General features: G+C 55.3%; 1 protein-coding gene and 1 long non-coding RNA gene across 4 annotated transcripts in view; one reads left to right on the top strand and one right to left on the bottom strand.

Annotated features, from left to right (window-relative positions):
• The window catches only part of RAI1 (retinoic acid induced 1), a 192,844-nt gene that overhangs the window by 102,724 nt on the left and 76,705 nt on the right, over positions 1-13,415 (bottom strand). The gene's annotated exons all lie outside the window — the stretch shown is intronic.
• On the top strand, positions 9,259-11,790 carry LOC141408759 (uncharacterized). The gene is made up of 2 exons (XR_012425331.1): positions 9,259-9,378; positions 10,483-11,790. It is a non-coding gene; the product is annotated as an uncharacterized lncRNA (long non-coding RNA).

Genomic DNA, 13,415 nt, shown 5'->3' with positions numbered 1-13,415 from the left:
TGCAGGGTCCTCAATGGCTTGGCTCCAGTGCATCCACGGTGTCCTTAGGCCTCCTCGCCCCACAGGTCTTGCCTTCTGCCCCAGTCTTTCTATAAGGCCTCTCTGAGGAGGCCCGCAAGTCCTGGGGTCCCCCTGCCTGAAGTGTGCCCATCTGACCCCCTGCCCATCCTCACTGCCACAGCCCTATGTCTGGCCGTTTCACTACCCACCAGAAATTCCATGACCACTTGCCAGCAGGATCTCTTCGTCCCTAGCCTCTGCCCTGTGTGGCCCCTCACAAGCTTATCATGTCACTCCTTCATTATGAAGCCATCAGTGGCTCCCTATTACTTTCTGTTCCTCTAGCCCTGACCTCAGCATGCTGCTTAGACCTCTCCAGCCCCCGTGCCTCGGGGAAGCTGGCTCTCAGCCCCACATGCTGCAGTCTGAGATCCAACCTGGGCTGTCCCAAGGAGGCCTGCATGGAAGGCTTAAAAGGCGCAGCCTTATCTTGTCTCCGTCTCCTTTTGGGGGGACATCCCCACCCACCCACCTCTACTCTGGTGCCCAGCACCTCCGGCCCTGAGCGTGACCCAGCTGGCAGAGAAAGGGCTCCCCTCAGATACCCTGGCTTCTCTGTGGGGAGACCATGCCAGCAACTTTCTCCCTTGTTCGAGAAGACATGGGCCGAGAAGTCATTTCTTCTTTCTCTTCAGTTTCCTTTCTGCAGAATGGCCTTTGTCAGCCAGAGGTCCACACACCGAGTCCTGGGGGCCCCAATCCCACCTCATCTGTGAGTGCTGCTCTGGCCTCCTGGCCACCCTTTGCCACAGCCTCATCTGCCCCCTAAACTGCCTGCCACTGCCACCTCAGCCTTCTGAATACCAGGTGGCCTGGGCCTCGCTCTTCTCCTCTCTCCCCCTCATGAAAGAGTGCTGGGGAGCGTCCAGGCCTGCCTCCCCTAATGGAGCCCTGCCCACCCTGCCGGGAAGAAGTGCTAACACCAGCCACAGCCGCCGCCTTGGGTCTGAACTTCCTCCTCCTCCCATGCACTCCGAGGCCCAAGCTCTTGGCTTGGTTTCAATCGATTCCAACCTGAGTCGTCTTGTGTCTCCCCAGTGTGTCTGGCTGCAGGTCAGCAGGGTAGCACAGGCTACCCTGCTCACCCCGGCTGGCACTCCACGCAGCCCACTTCCTGCCCTTGACAGACACACCGTCACCCTGGCAGCCTCTCACGTGATGGTCAGAGCACTGCCTGGCCCTGTATCTAGCGTGTAAACTGGGCAAGCCACCTGGTCTCGTTGGGGTACTATTCTTCTCTGAACCAAGGCCCACTCAGTCCTGCCTTCACCCCACAAATAGCTACTGAGCACTGTGGATGTGTGGGGTACCCTGCCAGGCTGCCCTAGAGATCAATCCTATTGTTAAGAGTGGCCTCAGAATTGGTGGAGCCCAGTGCAAAATGAAAATGCAGGGCCTCTTGCTCACAAAGTAATAAAAACTCAAGATAGCAACAGCAGAGCAGCATGCACCAAGCACAGGGCATTTCTGAGTGCCGGCCCTGGGCAGCTGCACCAGTTATGGCCCACAAAGGTAGTCCTGGCTAGATCATGGGACCAGGTGCCACCCCCTGGCAGTGTCCCCTAGGTCCCAGGCATTCTGCTGAATGCTGCAGGAAGATCATGATTTAATCCTCATATTACACCTGTGACACCACAGATAACCAGCAATCCTCATGGTAGCAACAGTTCCTCTTTACTGAGCACTTATCATGTGCTAAGAGTTTTACTCACATGAAGCCAATGAACCATCACAACCACCCGGTTCTGGAGCTTAAGAGATAGGGGTTCAGAGAGGCAAAGTCATTTGCCCAGGATCACGAGATGGGAAAGTGCTCAAGGCTGGAGTGAGCCCAGGTTTCTGAGCTTACCGGCTCAACTGTGTACTTGGTGGCAGTGCCAGCCCTGTGCCCACCCTGCCACAAACATCACCAGGCCCACCCCTGCGTAGCAAGGCTGGAATAACAAGGCCACCGTGGCAAGGAAAACACTGAGACTCTTGGTTGGAGCCTGAGAAACGTCCTTCAGTTTCTCCCTGCAAAGAGGCAAAGGCTGAGGCTTAGGGAGGGCGATGACCTCTGCAGGATCACAGCACACAGCAGGCCTTCCAAACCCCAGTCTCCACAGTCCGGCTTCCAAAGACATTTTTTTCTGCCGTGGCAAATGCTCATGATCTGAAGCACAATGGAAAAGGCAGGATGCAAAAGCGGACATTCAACACAATCCCAATTTTCTTAAACAAACTGGGTGGTAATGCACGAAAGTACTAACATCAGTGTGTTCTCAGCAGAGGGGCTGGAGGTGACTTCATTTTCTTCTTTACATTCTTCAGTATCTTTTTTTTTTTCTTTTTTTCAGTGAGATTTTGAAAAAAGACCAACAGCTCTGAGTTTTCTAGAATGAATGGAAACAGGAATTTGTGGAACCAAATTCTGGTTAATGGAGAGCTGCCATAGATACGGTGTGGGGATTACACATTCCCCAAGATCCAGAGCATAACACACTAATTCCGGGCCTGCTGTGGCCTGGGCCTCTCTTCCCTTCTTTGTTGAGGATTCAGTAGGCTCCTCAGGACCCAGGGGCCTGGGGTCCTCCCTGGGACATTTCCACCTGGCTTGTTGGGGAAGTCAGTGCTCTGGATTGTGTGCACCCCAGCAAAGGGCTGCGGGGGATCCTGGAGCTGGGAGTTGACTGGGCCAGGGCTCATTGGGAAGCATGTCCATGTGCATGCTACGCCCTCCTGCCCAGTCTCCACTCTGGCCCTCACTGGTCTCTGCCCCCCTCCGCCCTCCCTTCCCATCTGAGACCTCCCTCAGACTCACATCACCCCACCCTCTCCTGCTCACAACCCATGGGCTTCCAAAGCCACAAGACCAGACTCCCACCCTCCCCCGAGCTGGCCCCTGCCACCATCTATCTCCAGCACCCACAGTACTTTCCTTTCCTGCGGTGGCCCCTTTCCTGCCTCCACACCTTTGCTGTCTGCTGCCTGGAGCACGGATTCCTGTGCCAGGCTGTGGCCGTCACATGGGGCCTAACAGCGCCGCCGCCTGTGCGCCTGCCTGTCATCCCCAGCAGACCCTACCACGCCACCGGGGTCCCCGCCCTGAGCCTCGCGCAGTGCAGTGCCAGGGAATCCATCAGCAGTGCTCTCCGCCTGCCTTGGAGGTGGGGCTGGGTTGAGGCCCCAGCACGCCCTGGAGCTGACGCCCAGCGTTCGGCAGACAGAGCAGAGCCACCTCCTGCCCAGAGAGCCCCCTGGGTCTCTGGCCTGAGAAGAGCTGACAGCTCCTTAATAGAAGCAGGCCGCGGACTCGCCTGAGTGACACCGCGCCTGGCTGAGAGGCGGTGGCTCGCATCAAAGCCTCATTTTTCTTCTTCCTGTTAGGCGCTGAAACAATTTACACAGAGCGCCCCACATGTGTCTGCGACAAAGATGCATCTTTCTCATAACTGGCAGGCATCCCCTTGGCTTCCTAGACACCCCCATCAACGCCTGGCCCCCTTCCTTAGGAGCGGGGGTCTCAGAGACATGAGGCTTGGGGAGGCCAGCCAAAGTAACAACCAGGCCATATGTTTCTTTTTTTTTTTTTTTTTTTTTTTTTTTTTTTGAGACGGAGTCTCGCTATGTCGCCCAGGCTGGAGTGCAGTGGCCGGATCTCAGCTCACTGCAAGCTCCGCCTCCCGGGTTTTCACGCCATTCTCCTGCCTCAGCCTCCCGAGTAGCTGGGACTACAGGCGCCCGCCACCTCGCCCGGCTAGTTTTTTGTATTTTTTAGTAGAGACGGGGTTTCACCGTGTTAGCCAGGATGGTCTCGAACTCCTGACCTCGTGATCCGCCCGTCTCGGCCTCCCAAAGTGCTGGGATTACAGGCTTGAGCCACCGCGCCCGGCCGGCCATATGTTTCTTAAAACAAAAACAAAACCCAACAGCCCTTAAGGGCTTGGGGGTGGGGACATGCATCCTGCAGGACCAGGGCAGCTGCACGGGACACCACAATGTGAGTTCACAGGGAGGCTGCCTGGCTGCGCAGGGGCTGGCCTGGACCCCAGGTCTTCCCTGTGATGAATTCAAGTTTGAAGGCACTGGCTCCAGCGCCTACTGCTCAGGCTGGGAGGCTCCAGGGGCAGCTCCCACGAAGCCCTGTCTTCTAGAGCCAGAGCCTGAAGCCCCACCATTCTCCTGGCTTCATCCTGGGCAAAGGATTACCCACTCTTGGCTTCTAAGAAATGCCACACCCCGAGAGAGTAACAGGGTAAGTCTCACCAGCCCTGTGAGCGATCAGCACCCGGGCCCTTCATCCTGTGTGATCAAGAGTGGGGAACTGAGTCGGGCTGAACCCCAGCCTCAGGCCCCAGGGCAGGAGGTCCCCTCCCCTGACTTAACAGATGGGCCACCTTGCCTCTTGTGAAATGGGTGACTTGCAGGGAGATTCCTCACACGTGTACCTGGTGGATGTGAGTTCAATGCATTCAAATATTATACAACTATTCTTGCCTGTGTACTAGAATGTGCTATAACATCACTGTGTGACTCACACAGTAAGGCCTACGTCTTGCCGTTTGGGGCTGCACGCTCAGCCCCATGTGTCTGTGCCTCGCTTTACACGATTTTCATCTTGTGTGTACAATACAGACCCTCAAGTCCCCTGGAAGACAAGTCCACGCTGGGGATGTTTCTGGATTCTGAGGTGGAGGAGCCCTAGGGCTGGGCCCACACACCTTCCCCTCCACCTCCTGCATGGACTGTGCCTCAGTCTCTTCTGTGTGTCCAGTAGAGGCTTCTTAAATGGAAATGAGACCCTGGCAATTCCACTTCCAAGGCACACATTCAATGGGAATGCCACACACAGGCACCAAACAATGTGTTCGAGAATGTTCATGGCAGGCATATTCACAAGCTCCTCCAACTGTTTTATTTTTCAAAAAAACGTTTGAGAGATGAGGTCTTGCTATGTTGCCTGGGCTGGTCTCAAACTATCCTCCCACCTCAGCCTCCCAAAGGGCTGGGAATACAGGCGCGAACCACTAAAGATCCTCTGATTAATTACAAACAACCCAAGTGTTCATCAAAAGGAGGAGGGAGAAACAAGCTGTGGCATATGCACACAATAGAATACTACACAATACTGAAAACAAAGCACTGCCACACACAGCACGGATAGGTCTCAAAAACAGCAAAAGAAGAGGAGGCCGGGCGCGGTGGCTCATGCCTGTAATCCCAGCACTTTGGGAGCCCGAGGTAAGCTTGAGGCTAGGAGTTCAGGACCAGCCTGGCCAACATGGCAAAACCCTAAAAATACAAAAATGAGTTAGGCGCGGTGGCAGGCACCTGTAATCCCAGCTACTCGTGAGGCTGAGGCACGAGAATTGCTTGAACTCGGGAGACAGAGGTTGTAGCGAGGTGAGATCGCGCCACTGCACTCCAGCCTGGGCAACAGAACAAGATTTTGCCTCAAAAAAAAAAAAAAAAAAAAAAAGAGGAAAATAAGTTGGACAGAAAAGGTTTCATGTCTGTGAAACTCAAAAGCAGACAAAAGTACTCTCGGGCAGGAAATGCTTGATGAGGGGGACAAGGGACATCTGGGGGCTGGTCATGTTCTTTTTCTTGATCTGAACTTCAGTTATACCAGTGTGTGTTTGGTTTGCAGAAATTCATCAGCTGTCCACCTATGATTTGTGCTCTTCTCCGTATGCAAGTCAATAAGAAGTTAATCAGTAAAACTAAACGAGGCTGCAGCCTCCTCTACTCAATCCCTCCCAAGGCTCCTCACCATGCTCAGGGTAAAGTGCTGAACTTCCTTGGTCCTTGTGGTCAGTGTCGGCACCACAAAATATTTCCTGTCCTCCTCAGCTAAAGGCAGCAAGCGGGTCACTAGCCCACAAACATGTCCGGAGGATGGCCATTTTTGCAATGAAATTCAAGTGGAAGTACCACATGCTGCTTTAGGGAGGAAGCCCCATGAATCTGTACACTTGTCTCTCTCCCTCTGTGCCACGAAATAGCCCAAATGGCTGCTGTTCTGTCTGCCCAGGTCCTGAGTGACATCAGTAAGCAGTCTCCCAGCTGTCTGGTCAGAGACCTGGCATGAGTGAGGGCCAAACCCTGTTTGAAGGGGCTGATATTTGGGGATATTTGTTATGCAGCACGCCCAGTCTATTTGATGAGTACAACTAGGCATTCAAGGCTCTTTGTGGCCTGGACCCTCCCAACCTCTCTGGCTTTGTGAAACAGAAACATTCTGACTGTGAGTCCTGTGGATTCTATACTCCAGGCATGCTGGGATCTTACAGCTGTTCACAAATGCACCAGGATCTTTTATGACCTGGGCCGTTGTACCTGTGCCCAGCACACTTCTCCCTGCCTGCCTTCCAGGCAGACTGCTATTGCGCCTTGGCCACTCCGGCAGAGTGGGCTGCCCTGTCTTCTGGCTCCCAGGGCCCCTCGGTGCCCCTTCTACCCCAGCACAGCTTACCCCTCTCGCTGCTGCCAGCAGCTCCTTGAGGGCGGGTATGTATCAGTGGTCAATTGTCATTTCCCATAGGAACAAGCAAGGAAGGGAGTGAGGTACACAGGCTCCTGACCTCCAGCTCCTTGGGGAGGGACTTCACAGGCAGCTCCTGGTCTGGATCACAAAGCTAAGTGCAGCCCAGCACCCGTGGTCACTGGGTGGATCTCTAGGATTCCTTCAGCAGCCTCTGCATGGCCAGCAAGCTCTGAAAACACGGTGTGTCTTAAACCTGTCCCACTTCTGTACTCCCAGGGGCTGCCATTCCCACCCCAGGAAAGCAGGGGGATACGGGGAAGGATCTGGGGGAAACGGTGCTGCCAATTAACCTGTTTTAGACAATGCAAGTTGGAATCTCAGAGAAAGAACACTTTTTTTCCCCCCCAGAAAGGCCTCCATTTGAGGCTGTGTGACAAATGATCTCTGGGTTCAGCTCTGGCCTCGGAATCCCAGCTACAAATGCCGGCGGGGAACCACCCAGAGCAGGAGGGTTTCCAACCGGCCTTTATCGACTCTGCCAATCATTGGGCCAGCCCCCAAGGGAGCCTCTTGCTTTCAGCCCTAGAGAAAGGAGAGGGTTGGGGAGTCGGCAGTATGGGCAGGAGTGCAGTGGGGAGGGGGAGGCGGGTGCATGAAGGAGTGAACAGGCTGTGGAAGCACAGGCCCCCTGGATGCCCTGTGTCCTGGGGGTTCTTGGTTCGACTGAGCTCACCTCCACCTGTCTCTCCCCACAAGTCCCCCACCACAAAGCAGAAATGAGTGGGATCAAACCCCTGGCCAGTCACAGCTGGCGAGTCTCTGAGCAAGCACCTCACTCTCCTCTGTGTTGCCACAGAATTTGGAAGCCCAGAGAGGTTGGGCCACTTGCTCATGGTCACACAGGAAAGTAAAGTGAGTGCTGGGAGCTGGCTCTCCTGCTTTGGTGGGGAAGCTCCCTTGCTACTGGGATTAGGGTCAGAACTTCCCTTCGACTCAAGTTGAACCTCTTAGCTGTCTAAGGTGAGGGGTACTCCTCCCCAGCTTCATTTCCCACCCCTCTCCCATGCACACTCCAACCACACTGGCTCCCACTGGCTCCTCATACACGCATGCCCCTGACCCCCAGGCCTTTGCACATGCTGCTCCCTCTGCCTGGGACCCCATCCTCCTGGGTCTTCTCCAATGAGCCCAGTCACCTCATCTGAGAAGCCCTCCCTGACTGCCCTGCTGAAGGGAACTCCCCTAGCTCCTAGTTCTTACCACTCTCCAAAATCACCTCCCTCGTATATGTATTCACTCTCTTGTCTGTCTCCACCACCAGATGGTAAGCTCTGTGAGGGCAGAGTCCATCTGTCCTGTCAGGGCATACAGCAGGCACACGCATGCCGAATGGATGGGTAGCTGCTGGTGGCACTCTAGCCTCGATCCCAGTGCAGGAATGAGGCCTGTGGCTGTTTCTGGGCTGCGCTCACACTCAGGGACTGCTGGTTCAGCCAAAAGGCCCTTGGGTGCCCTGAGACCTCCCTCCCATGCCTCTCTCCTTGCTGGGCCCCATCCTGAGACCTCTCCATCCCTGCACCTGCCCTCGCTCCTCAGTAACCACCACCTTTCTCCCACTCAACTGTGTCCCCTGCCCAGATGCCACCCAGGCCCCAGTGACCAATCAGACACTGTCCCTGCCTCCTTGGCCTGGCATTCACAGGGGATTCCCACTCACCTCCCCAGCTCCCACATTTCATGCCTAGCAACAATGACTTACAGGGAGCTACTGGCACCCTCTGGAAGTCTCCCAAACTTTTGTGCCTCCCAACCTCTCCACCTGCTCCTAGTTTGCCTGGCAAAATGCTAGTGGGCCTTGTCACTAGTTCAGGAATCACCTCCTCTCAAATCTCACTGTGACTTTCCAACTGACGCCTGCCCTAGATTCCCTCTTCCCCTTCCACTGTCCCCCGGGGCACTGGCACTCCACAGGTCAGGATCCACAGCTGTCGGCCTCCTAGCGAGCTTGCTGCTTCCAGTTCCACCATGGTGCCCCTGTGCCTGGCACAGAGTAGGTGCTCAGAAAAGCTAATGATGTGGGCTGGTGAATGGATTGGTGCGATTCCAGAGGCTCAATCTGGTGGCTGCATGTGTGCCAGGAACCGAAGAGACCAGTGAGGAATCTGCCACCCCCATTTCCTTGGGCACTAGTTTAAAAAAAAAAAAAAAGCCGTAGAAGAACTGTTTTCATTTGCCAAGCACTTACTATGTGCCAGGCCCTGTGCTGAGGTACTCACATACGGGTCACCTCTTTTAACCCTCAGGACAACACTGGTCTATCATGATCATTTCCACTGTAGAGATGAGGACTCTGAGCACAGAGAGGACAAGGAACTAGCCTAAGGTCACACAGCTAGGAAGTGAAGGAGGTGGGGCTTGAACACAGGTCTGTATGACTCCAAAACACTTCCACTGTGAATGAGCTGCCTATTCTGAATATGCAGTTCGAGGAGGTTCTTGGGGGCTCTGGTGAGGTGGGTAGTCTGCTGGGCTTCCCTCCTGAGCCCTCTGTGCCCATCATCTACAGGCACACCTTGATGCCAAACTGCTCCCTCCCATAAATCAATCCCCAGCTTCTTTGGCTAGGAGGTGGGGGCTTGTTCCTGAAGCCTTTCTTGGCCTGGCCCTGGGCAGCTAGGACCACGCAGGAGGAAGGGTTTTCCGCAGTGTGGCCCTAAGCCCTGTGGCACCAGCACCTGGAACACATTTTATTTCAGATCCACACGTTCCCTGCAGGGTGGTGCCACCATTTGACAGCCGAGGAAACCAAGGCCCAGGCCCCACAGCAGCTCCAGCTTCTGGACTCTGGAAAGGTACACCCTTTGACTTCTGGGTGGGGCTGGGGGCCTCCTTGGTGTGGGACTCTGGGAGTGGACACTGGATGTCAGGGGCCCCTCTCCATGGCAGGGGACCCAGGACCAGGCCACTAACTGAGCTGCCATAAACCCTCAGCATCCAGGAGTTCCCAGGCCAGGGACATTGGGCTGAGCCAAACTTCTGGGTACAGTCTGGGTGACCTTGACCCTGATGCCAAGCCCATCCTGGCTAACAGTAAAGTTTTCCTTGGGGTCACTGGCCCCTCACTGTCTACCCTTCCACCATTACAGCACTGCTCAAGCACACAGCCACAGTGACCTGGACGCTTGTCTGTCTTTCTCCCAGGGCTGGCGGTGGGGGGGGGCAGAACCCTGTCTGGGTGCCCAGTCCTGTCCAGCACAGGGCTCTGACCAGGAGGGAGCCCTCTGCGGATGTCTGTTAGATGAGTGAATGGATAGTTATGCATTTATTTCCCTTCTGCTATGTTCTACAGCCCACCTCCTCCAGGAAGCCCTCCCTGAACAACTTCCATCTATTACCCCAAGCATCCAGAGCCCTTAATAAGCACAAATCTCACCCCAAGACTCAATTTAGCCCCAGATCAAGATGATAGCATCCTAGTGGGCTCTGTCCAACTTGTACTCAGCTTCAGGGACAGAGCTTCCACTTCTTTTCACAGCTCTGCATTCAGCATCCACTGGGGGCCTGTCTCCACGCTCGGTGCTGAGTGGAGCAGTGGGCAGGCCAGGCACAGCCTCTGCCCTTGAAGACAAGCACCGAACATTCTAGGTCAGCTGGGTCCCCTCTGGCTAGCCTGGCTCTTGGCAAACCTCACCCCAAAATATGTGAGGACATGGGGAACTATTCCAGCGTATTAAGGGCGAAAAGCAGGTCACTGAGGGTATGCAGAAAGAACACGATGCCACTTCTGTTTTAAAAAAAATGTGTATCTGTACCTGGTTCTGAAGCAACTGGGCCCAAAATGTGACCTGGCCATCAGGGGGTGGGGTGGTGGGGTGAGACTGCAGGGAAACATTATTTTCTTGATACTTCTGTTTGCTGAATGTTCTGCAATGAACATATATATCATTTGTCACTAGGTGGAGAGACTGCCGCTGGACGCATCCATAGCTGGGCTGAAGTCGGTGTCTCAACTTGTGTCCTGGTTTCTGCAGATGCAGAGACAATTCCTCCAGGGCAGGCCACTCAGATGTGGCAAGGGCCCACAAGCTCCCTGCCCGCCTCTGCTTCTCTAGGCATGCTGTCCCGAGGTCTGAGGCCATACCACCCTTCCCCACATGGGGATAGGCATACAGGTGCATCTTAACAGCTTGCAGAGAGCAGCCAGCCTCCCCTGCTTTCTGCCTGGGCAGGTGTTCTCACCTGTGCAGGCCTCAGTATCCTTAGCTGCACAATTAGGGTGATACTCCCCAAACCCAAATCTCTGTTCCTCCTCAGCTGAAAACCTTCCACAGCGACCAAGGGCCCTAAGTAAAAACCCTCTTGCTTTGCATCCAAGGTCCTGCACCCTCTGACCCCTGCTCCCGCTACCAGCCCCCCCGCCCCACCAAAACAGGTCAGCCTGTAATCCACCTATCAGCTGGGCAGCTTCATACCCCTGGGCCTTTGTACACACCAGTCCCTCTGTCCAGAACACACAGAGCCTCCCCTATTCATCCTTCACAACCCTGCCTAGCATCAGCCCCCATGAAGGGCCCTCTGCGACACCCTCACCACCCTGAGTATGCTCCTGGTACATACGTTGATCATCGCACAACTGCAATTAGGGGTTGGCGTGTCTGTCTCCTACCAAACCAGACGCGACAGGGATTGGGCCTTTTGTCTTTGTTTTAAATCTCTGGTGCCCAGATACTGCCTGCAGACAAACAGGCACTCAGGAACGTCTAGCTGACAGGTGGGTGAGTCAGTAAACAACATCTGCACAGCCCTTTACAGTTTACGAAGCCTTTTCCCGTCCTCCATCTCACGAGCCTCCTCTTACCAGGGCAGCGAGGAGGGGAGGCTCCCAGAGCCCGTCCCTGACCACAGGTGCTGCCTCTGAAGGCCTGGGAGCTTCAGGGCCCCTTGTCTTCACCTAGGCAGGAGCAGGGGTCTGCAGGGCTCATCAAAAGCAGCTGGGACCTCCTTTCAGCTGTAAGCCACCCATTTCCTCTGCCAAGGGCTCCCTCCCCACCCATCCCCTGGAGAGAGTTTGCTGAGTGCCCAGGTGGTGTCCGGGTTGGTAGGGCTTGTGGCGGCCCTGCCATCCTGCCCAGAGCTGCCGGGATGCGGCCGCTGGAGCAGCAGCTCCACCACCGAGTCTTGGTAACAGTTGCTATGTAAAACGCTCGGAGGGGGAATTTACTGTCAGCGTTAATAATAGATGAAGGTTTCAGAATTTTTGATGCCTTACGTTCTAAGCCGTTTGATTTATAATGTCTCTGGAAAGGGAGAGATGAGGGTGGGGGCGAGGTAGGAGGCCCAAAGGCATGAGCTGGGAGCTCATCTCCCTGCACCTTTGGCAGACAGGGAAACTGACGCCCGGAAGGGGAAAGCTATTGAGTCGTGTTCCTCCAGAATGCCAGGACCCATGGGGACTTCAGATGCCCAACGCTGCCCTGTACTATGGGAGGGGAAACCAAGTCTCAGCCTCTCCCGCCCCGGCGCCTGGGGTTGTTTTGATGGATTACTGCTTCTCCTTTTAGCGTGAGCAGGTGTGTCTCAAGTAGTCTCCGGAAGCGGCATTGATGGGCGCCTGCGGCGGGGGCTGTGTGGGGCTGATTACAGGCGCTACAGAGGCAAAATGCGAGTCCCAACTTCCCTTCTGCTTAGCTGCAAGTGGCAGCGGCTGTTGAGTTGGGGGGGAAAAATCCTCCGAGAAGAGGCGGCAGCCACGGCTGGGCAGGAAACAGGGCTGTTTAACTGGGGTCCTGCCGCCCCAAGAAAGCCGCAGTGCCCGAAGGGGAAGGTGGAGCGCAGGCAAGGCACACACTGGCAGGTGGGCCCGGCTGCAGGCAGGCTGTCTCCCACCCCTAACGTAGGCTGGAGTTACTGGAATTGAACTGGTCCGCAGGAGGGCGGCTCCCCGCCACCCCCGCCCCCGCAGACTTGACCCACAGTGCCTCCTGACCCGGAGCTCTCTCCTGCCTCCGCAAACCCACCTTGGCCTCTCAGTCCAGGCTCAGGAAATCTTTCCTGACTCTGCAGCCAAATGAGTTGCAGTCTTCAGGCCAGAGAAGCCAGGCCCAGGGCTGAGCACCCAACACCTCCACAGCTGTCCCCACTTATAAACTGGAGTATGTCTGGGCTCAGGGTATGGAGTATGTCCCTGCCTCAGTCCTCAGGCCAAGAGCTCTCCCTGGAGCCCGCTCCAAGCATGTGATACCACCCTATCCCTCCCCGGGCCTCCATCTGCCCCTCTGTAAATGGAGGTGGCCAGCCTGACCCCACAGGGATAGGGTGAAGAGTACACAGGGCCCGGCGTTCAGCATCCTTTGGGGGCTGCCCGAGAGGGCCCACAAACTCTGAAAGGCAGTGGGCATGCGGTTAATAACGATGGCAGCAGTCATGAACAGAACACAGTTCTCACCAGACGAGCACATCACCCCAGTGAACAGGTGGGAAGCCTGAGGCCTGGCAAGTACACCTTCACGGAAGCCCCTCTCCCTCCCTGTGCACTTCCGTGCCTCGTTACCGACGACCTGATTTGCTTTCTCCAGTGCCCCCAACTCAAGCGTCTGCTTCAGTAAGAGGATTTTTGGTCTATCTTGTTCACACTGCATCCTGAGCACCTGGAACAGGCCTGCACGTAGTAGGTGCTCGAGGTATTTGTGGAAGGCTGTATGGAGATTTTCTGATTTGAAGCTAGCACACTTTTCTTGACTGCATCTGCCTTTATACATAAGGGAGGTAAAGGTAAAGAACAAGACAGTGGAAAGGAAATACACTATTTCAAAGGAGTTTCCAAGAATAAAAAATTCATTCATGCCGGGTGCGGTGCTCACGCCTGTAATCCCAGCACTTTGGGAGGCCG

This window comes from Macaca fascicularis, chromosome 16 (genome assembly GCF_037993035.2).
Source record: "Macaca fascicularis isolate 582-1 chromosome 16, T2T-MFA8v1.1".
NCBI classification, from domain to species: domain Eukaryota; kingdom Metazoa; phylum Chordata; class Mammalia; order Primates; family Cercopithecidae; genus Macaca; species Macaca fascicularis.
This window is presented reverse-complemented; position numbering and strand designations above follow the sequence as displayed.